This window comes from Elephantulus edwardii, unplaced genomic scaffold (genome assembly GCF_000299155.1).
Source record: "Elephantulus edwardii isolate Elephantulus edwardi_28Jun2011 unplaced genomic scaffold, EleEdw1.0 scaffold00007, whole genome shotgun sequence".
Classification (NCBI taxonomy): domain Eukaryota; kingdom Metazoa; phylum Chordata; class Mammalia; order Macroscelidea; family Macroscelididae; genus Elephantulus; species Elephantulus edwardii.
In genome coordinates, this window is record NW_006399757.1 from 17,677,334 (window position 1) to 17,685,170 (window position 7,837).

The following is a 7,837-nucleotide window of genomic DNA, read 5'->3' on the forward strand; positions in this document are numbered from 1 at the left end:
AACATTCAAACTAGCATAGAAAGGGAATTTTAAGTAAAAAAAAAATAAGGATACTAAATTTGTACTGAGAAAGTACATGGGGTGAGTAAGAATGAAGAAGTATTGGAGTAGGAAAACTAGTCATTCTTAAAACCAGATAAAAGTCAACAACCTATTTTCCATGCCCCAAGAGTCTTAAAGAAAAACTTGGTTTCTGGTTAAGGTTGAGATATGAGAGTACTTAGGTGGAAAATACAGTTGTATAATTTGAAAAGTAGAGGATTAACCAGTTACTACTGAATAGAATCTACTCGCATGACCATATGTGTGTCTATAGGTTTTAGAGAGCTGATTAGATCAGGAAGTAGATCATCAGGAATTTCTTCTGACATACCTACTTGGACTTGAACTACCAACTTCTAATTAGGAGTCAAGCCCTTAATGGGTTGTACAATGGAGGAAAAAAATAATTAAGCAATAGCTTAATTCCAAGGCTTCATGTTTGCTTGGGTTTTTTTGTAGCCTAATGGTAAGAAGCTACACTGCAATCCAGAAGGCATGCAGTTCGAGGCCACCATCTGCTCTTCAGGAAAAGGATGACAATCTCCTCCTGTGTGATTAACTGCCTGTGAAAACTCATTGGAGGGTCAGCTATGGGTCAGTTCCAAGTCTAAAATACACAACAACAACATCTTATAGACACTTCCTGCTTGTCTTAGAAAAAGCTCCTAATCCCAGAAAACTCCTAGTACAATACACACCCACTGAGCTAGCTGTCATTTTTTTCCCCCCATTGAGTTTTCTTGACCTATTTTGCTCTTGGAGTTGTAAAGATGTAGAAATCTTCTTCCTACTTATGAATATGTACAAGTTTGGGGTATATAAATAAATTTACTGTCTTTAAGTAGATTCTAGTTCCTGGTGACAATACATTGAATTTCCAACTCTGTGTTTCTCATGTAAATTTGAACCACCAACCTATACATTATGCACAACATTACTAGAGTTCATGGCAAGTTTGGGTTATCAATGAGCTATTCATAATTTATTAAGTCAACTAGATTCTATTAACACTGTTTCAATGATTTCACAGGTAATAGGATATTACTTTAGAGTAAAAGTGAAAAATACCAGCTTTTAATACCTTAGAAGTGTTAAGTGCCATAATTAAACCCAAATAGTTCACCCGGATTTCTGACAGGAATTCTCAAGGGCAGCCCTCTGGAAAAAACTGTGTATCAATAGATTTGGAGGTTCTGTAAAAAATTAATTCTCTTTTTATGAGGAAAGCACAAGATTTTGAAAATATAATATGTTAATCTACATTAACTATGTTGTTGTTAAGTGTCATTGAGTCAAGTATGATTCATGGTGACCCTATGAAAAAAATCCGAACCCTGTTTTATTACCTACAGTCATTTCTCTACTGTTCATAGGGTTTTCAAAGGCCTGTTATTTAAGAAGTGGATGCCAATCCTGCTTCCACACCTTTCTTAATCTGGAGCTTTACCAAACCCTGCCAACCATGGATAGCCATTATGGCAATTGACACACTGGTGGCAAAAGTTTCAGTATCATAGAAACCCCAAGTTAATCAGTACAGCAAACTGACTGACTAGTGCTGTACCATTTAGAACAATGTTCTTCCCAAACACAACATCAGGTCAGGGTCCAACTGATTTTTAAATACAAAAGCCTGCCCACCAGGTCCTGATCAATTTAAATATGAGGCTTTCAGTCCACAGCTGATAGTTAACTCAATATAAATGGCCAATAAGTTTAAACTTGATTGTTAACAAAATAAAAAATGACCAGTTTACACCTGACTTTCAATTAAACCAAAACTACCTACCTTCCAGAATCCAACTGCTTCACACAGGAGCCTACATAGTTAATGCAGATTAACACACTGTGTTTTCAAAATCTTGCACTTTCCTCATAAAAAGAGAATTAATTTTTTACAGAACCTCCAAATCTATTTACACACAATTTTTCCCCCCAGAGGGCTTTTCATGTACATGTTAAAGTTCATGAGACACTAGCCAATTTCAGACTGATGCAATAATTTTTACTCTTTAAATTGAATTCAAATTTCAACTCTAGGTGGCAGTTTACACCATCACTTCTTTGTGTTCATTTAACAAATGGTAGATTCATTCACAGTTTTTTCATGAATGCATAATTTTGTGTAAAAATTAGTCCTTGGCTTTCAGTAACTGTTAAAAATAGATTTGATTTTAGCAATAAAATCATGGTTTGGGATGCAGGATTTCCATAAATCTTGTCGTTCTTGCTTTCATTAAGTTTATGAGAGGAACCAAAGGGGAATAGATACATACGAATATTATGACCAATTTTTTGAGAAATTTAATCCTCTTAAATCACAGCAAAAGCTCTATGTCAAGATTACACTTCTGTTATGCAGAGTAAAATTTAGTATATATAATTTTTTCATGAAGACATTAATTTTCAGAAATATTAAGGATGTCCAAGTTTCTGGATTTTCTGAGATCTTTTTATAGTATCTACTTAGTTGAAGGAAAAAGTCTTCTAAAAAAAAGGTAAGTGACTCATTTCTGTGTCCCTTTACATCTCATTGATGGAAATAGCCAAATCTAGAGTTTAATTAGGTTGTCAAGGACAAAAATACCCAGGCTGTCTGATTAAAAACAATGCCTCCCCCCACCCACTCACCCCTAAACAGGTCTGCATGAGATGTTTGGGTTTTTTTAATTTGTAAGTACAAGGAGATATGCAGAAAAACTCCCTGTCACTTAGCACACAAATAGTTTGTTAAACTGCACAGATTTTACATTTTTGTTGTTGTTTTTCTTAGTGCCCTCCAGTCAAGTATGACTCACAGTACCCTGTGAATAGGTTTGCATCCTGACCATCCTGAGCCATCCTCCTCATCATCACTGACACACTTGAGCCTATTGCTGCAGTATCTATCAGTCTATATCCTTGAGGGTCTTCCTCTCTTTTACTGACCCTTCCACCTTTTCAAGCATGGTATCTCTTCTAACAACATGCTCAAAGTATGTGAGATGAAGCATTGTCATCCTTTCTCCCAAGAAGCACTCTGGCTGTACTCTCTCCAAGACATATTTGTTCTCTTGGAAATCCACTGGATAATCAAAGGCATCAGATCTTCTGTCATCCTGATCCATTGTCCAGTTCTCAGCTGTGTAGCAAGTGATTAAAAAGAGCTTAATCTTGCAAATAGAGATACCATTGACCCAGCAATCCCACTACTGGGAATATACCCTGAAGAGACAATAGCTGACATCCAAGCAGATATATGCACACCCATGTTTATTGCAGCTTTGTTCACAATAGCAAGGAGTTGGAAACAACCTAAGTGCCCATCAACAAACAAATGGATAGAGAAGCTGTGGTATATTCGCACAATGGAATACTATGCTGCATTGAAAAACAAGGAACTCATGCAATATTATTCAAAATGGTTGACTCTGGAGAACATTATGCTGAGTGAAATATCCCAGCCACAAAAGGACAAATATTACATGATGGCACTGTTGTAGAATGGGACTAACCTCGGGGTTGGGGAGAGACTGAGTAAGATGGGTTCAATAATGTATATTGCACTGAAACAGAGGAGGGAGAAAACTGTTTAAAAGAGATATGTATCTAGATATTTCTGTCATCACAGGAGTCTAGAGTGATGGCTCCATGGTGGAAGGGACCTGGGGGAGGGTCTGTAAAACAATGAAAGAATCTTTTCTTTTACTTTTCCATAATTTTTGACTCATGTACTTATAACTTGTTCGTTTAATTTGTGTCTTCTAGGCTGCAACCCCCGCATGATACATCTTCAAGGATATGAACATGTACGGCTAAGCACTATTAATAACAGTGCATCGAAATTCTAAAATCAATCTCCATAATAGTCTATGTGTTTCCTACTGCCAAAGGGGCCCTTTAGAGTAGTGAGAGAAGATCTCCGCCCTGAAACCCACAGCGTCCCTTTTCAGCAGGAAGTAGCTAAGAGAATACGCCATCCCCTTTTCCTTATGAATCAGGGTGAAGTCTCTCTCAGGGAGGAGTGATAGGGAATGGCAAAGGACACACCGACAAAGGAGATTAATCAGAACTGACTTTGACAAGCACTGTGGCAATTGGACAATTAAAACAGACATTCGGATGGCGGGGGGAAGAAACAAACCGGGGAGGAGGGTAAAGAGAATGGTGCAACAATGAAGGAATGAAAACCCAAAATCCCTGTAAATGCTCATTAAAACTAATAAAATTTAATTTAAAAAAAAAAAGAGCTTAATCAGATACACCTTAGACTTCAAACTGACATCATTGCTCTTCAGTATTTTGGAGAGGTCTTTGAGAGCACACTTGCCCAATGCAATATGTCTCTTGGTCTCCTGACTTCTGGTGTTAAGGGTGCCAATTGTTAATCCAAGTAAGATGAAATCATTGACAATTTCAATCCTTTATCTATCATGATGTAGTCTATTGGGCCAGTGTGAAGATCTGTGTTTTATGTTGAGATTCAATCCATATTGAATGCTATAGTTCTTGATCTTCTTATGCAGTAAGGATTTTAAATCCTTTTCACTTTCAGCAAGTATGATTTATTTGTGTAACACAAACTACTGATGAATCTTCCTCCAATCCTGATGCCACATTCCTCTTCATAGAATCCAGCTTCATGAATGATTTGCTCAGCATTTAGACTAAATAAAATCCTGACACACATCCTTCCTGATTTTAAAACTTGCAGTGTTCCCTTGTTTTGTTTAGACATCAGTTTCTTGGTCTAGATAAAACTTTCATGAGCACAATTTAGTGTTCTGAAATTCCCATTCTTCTCAATATTAGCCATTGTTTGTTATGATCTACACAGTAAATTGTTATGATACGACACAGCTAGACATTCTTCTGGTATTTTCTGCTTTTAGCCAGGATCCATCAGACATCAGAAATCATATCCCTGGTGCCATGGCCTCTCCTAAACCCAGCTTGAATTTCTAGCAGTTGCCTGTCAATATGCTGTTCCAGCCACTTTTGGAGGCCTCACAGCAATATTTTGTTTCTATGTGATATTAAAGGTATTGTTTGATAACTTCCACATTCTGATGGATCACCTTTCTTGTGAGTGGGTATAAATGTGAATCTTTTTCAGTCACTCAACCAGGCAGCCGGAATTCATTCCAAATATCCTGGCATAGATTGGTGGTTAGCATCTGGGGTTGCATCTGTTCGTTTAAATATGTCGATTGATATCCCATCTATTCCTAGGAACTTTTTCCCAATGTGTTCAACACAACTTGAACTTTTTCCTTTGATGCCATTGGCTTTTGTTTGTGTGTTATTTCCTGAAATTTTCCCATGTCTTTTCAGCATAGTGACTTTGTGTATTCCTTCCATCTTCTTTTGATGCTTCCTGGATTATTCTATATTTTGCCTATGGCAACCTTCAGTATTGAAACTCAAGGCTTAAATTTGGTTTTTAGTTCTTTCAGCTTGAGAAATGCTGATTGAGTTCTTCCCCTTTTATTTTTCTGACCCCATCTCCTTGTACATTTTCTTAAAATACAAAATTTCTGAGCTATTACTTTACCATCTTTTCCCTTTGTTTTGGCTTCTTGACACTCTCATCTAATTTTCATAGTTTCATCTGACATGTATTTTGTGCTATTTCTTTCTCCTCTGTCTTTGTAGTGATCTTTTGCTCACTTTTAATGGATGACTACCTCTATTTCATCCCATAAATTTTCTGGTCTTGTATCATTGGTGATCAAAGCCTCAAACTTGTTCTTAAGATGATTTGTATATTCATTTGGAATAGAGTCAAGGTCATATTTTATCTTTTGTGGACTTTGAGGCCCACTTTTTATAGACTTTGAAGTCTACCTTTTATGGACTTTGAAACTGATGAAATTTTCTTCACCTTTAATTTGAACTTGCCCATAAGTAATTGATCTATTCCACTGTGAGCATCTGATCTGCTTTTGACTGCTAGTATTGAGCTTCTCTGATAATTCTTTTCACAGAGGTAGTCAGTCTGATTCATGTGCAGACCATCAGGTGCAGTCTATGTGTAAAGTCACCTTTTGTGTTCCTTAAAAAATGTATTTTCTATGAATAAATCATTGAATGTACAAAATTCAATCATTCGTTCTCCAGCCTTATTTCTGTCAACAAGTCAATACTTTCTGACTACTATTTCTTTCTCAGTGTTTCCAACTTTCACATTCATATATGATTTAAACTTTATCCAAATGTTAGATTTTATATACTGCTCTGGCTATTTTTAAACCATCTTCAGCAGTGCGTGCAATGCATACGTGCACCTGCAAACATACCCCTCTATCTACAAGTATATACCCCAGACATATGGAGGTCTAGAGGCCTAGTGGGTAAAGAGTTGTGTTGCCAATCTAAAGAGAAGTGGTTCCTTCCCCCATTTTAATTCTTTTTAAAAAACTATTATTATTCATTTTAATGAAAATAAGAGAAGTGGTTCCAATGCACCAGTTCTTCTGAGGAAGAAAGTTAATCAATCTCTTCCCAAGTGGTTTAAAGTCTCTGAAAATCCTCTGTAGGGCCAATCAGGAATTGGTTTCAACGGAATAGTACTGAAGAACAATAACAAATACATAGAATGCAGATAATGATAATGGCTACTTCTATGCATAGTGTGAGTATGAAATGAGACATTTGTGCATAGTGACAGGTATTTGGTATCCTACATATATTGTTGATATGCACTGTCCAGCTGTCTATGACTCATAGTGACCCTATGAACAATTGTTCTGAACCTTGCCCCACCCTGAATCAACCTTACCGTCCCTGACACATCTGACCCCTTTGCCACAGTCACTATGTCAATCCATCTCATTCAGAGTCTTTCCTGGGCTGACTCTTTCCCCATACAAGCATGATGTCCATCTCTAAGGACTCATCGGTCCCTCCTGGCAACATGCCCAAAATATGTGAGACAGAGTTTCAAACTCTTTGCCTCCAGTGAACAACTTGCTTTTACCCTTTCCGGGAAAGACTTGTCTGTTCTCTTGGAGGTCCATGATACGTTCATGCTTTTCTTCAGCACCACAACTCAAAGGCCTCAGTTTTTCTTTTGCCATTCTTAATCATTGTTCTCCTCTCAGATACGTAGCAAGCAATTGAGAAGAACATTGCCTGAACCAGGTGTACCTTAGTCTCTAGATTGTCTAAACTGACATCGTTGCTCTAATTCACACTATTCCTTGATTATTATTGTTAATAAAGAATGGGACATGTTGGGGAGGAAGGGAGAACCTCTAGCCAGGACAGATCACCTAGCTCTGGATAACTGCAAGCCTCTCAACAGCCTTTAATATGGGATAGAGAAAGTTCTCCTCTGTTTGGCCGTAATGGCTTGAGAAAGCTCACCACCTGGGAAGATGGCTGCAGCATCTGTTGAGCTGGAGTAGTCTGCACGAGGCTGAGGTTCTCCTAACCAATCCGCATGTCCTACATCTACAAGCCCACCCTATCCTGTCTTCCGGTTTACTTGCTCATATATAAGTGTGCTGCAGCCCCCAATAAAATGAAGCTGGATCGACTCTCTGAACAGCTCCCAGAGTGGTGTATCTCTGTCATGCTTACCCCCATCAGGGTGTCGCTATTTGTTGCCGGCAAACAGACAACAGCAAAGTAGAATCTCAAAGAGAGTGGTCAGTGTCACAAAGTCCTGAAGATATTTTATTTATGAAGTGGTATGCCTTTGGTTTCAAAAGGCAGCATGGGATGACAAAGCAAAATATTACAATGAAATGTGCAAGGAGTTGGAGTCAGAAAATCAAAAGGGCCGAACTCGCTCAGCATATCTTAAGCTCAA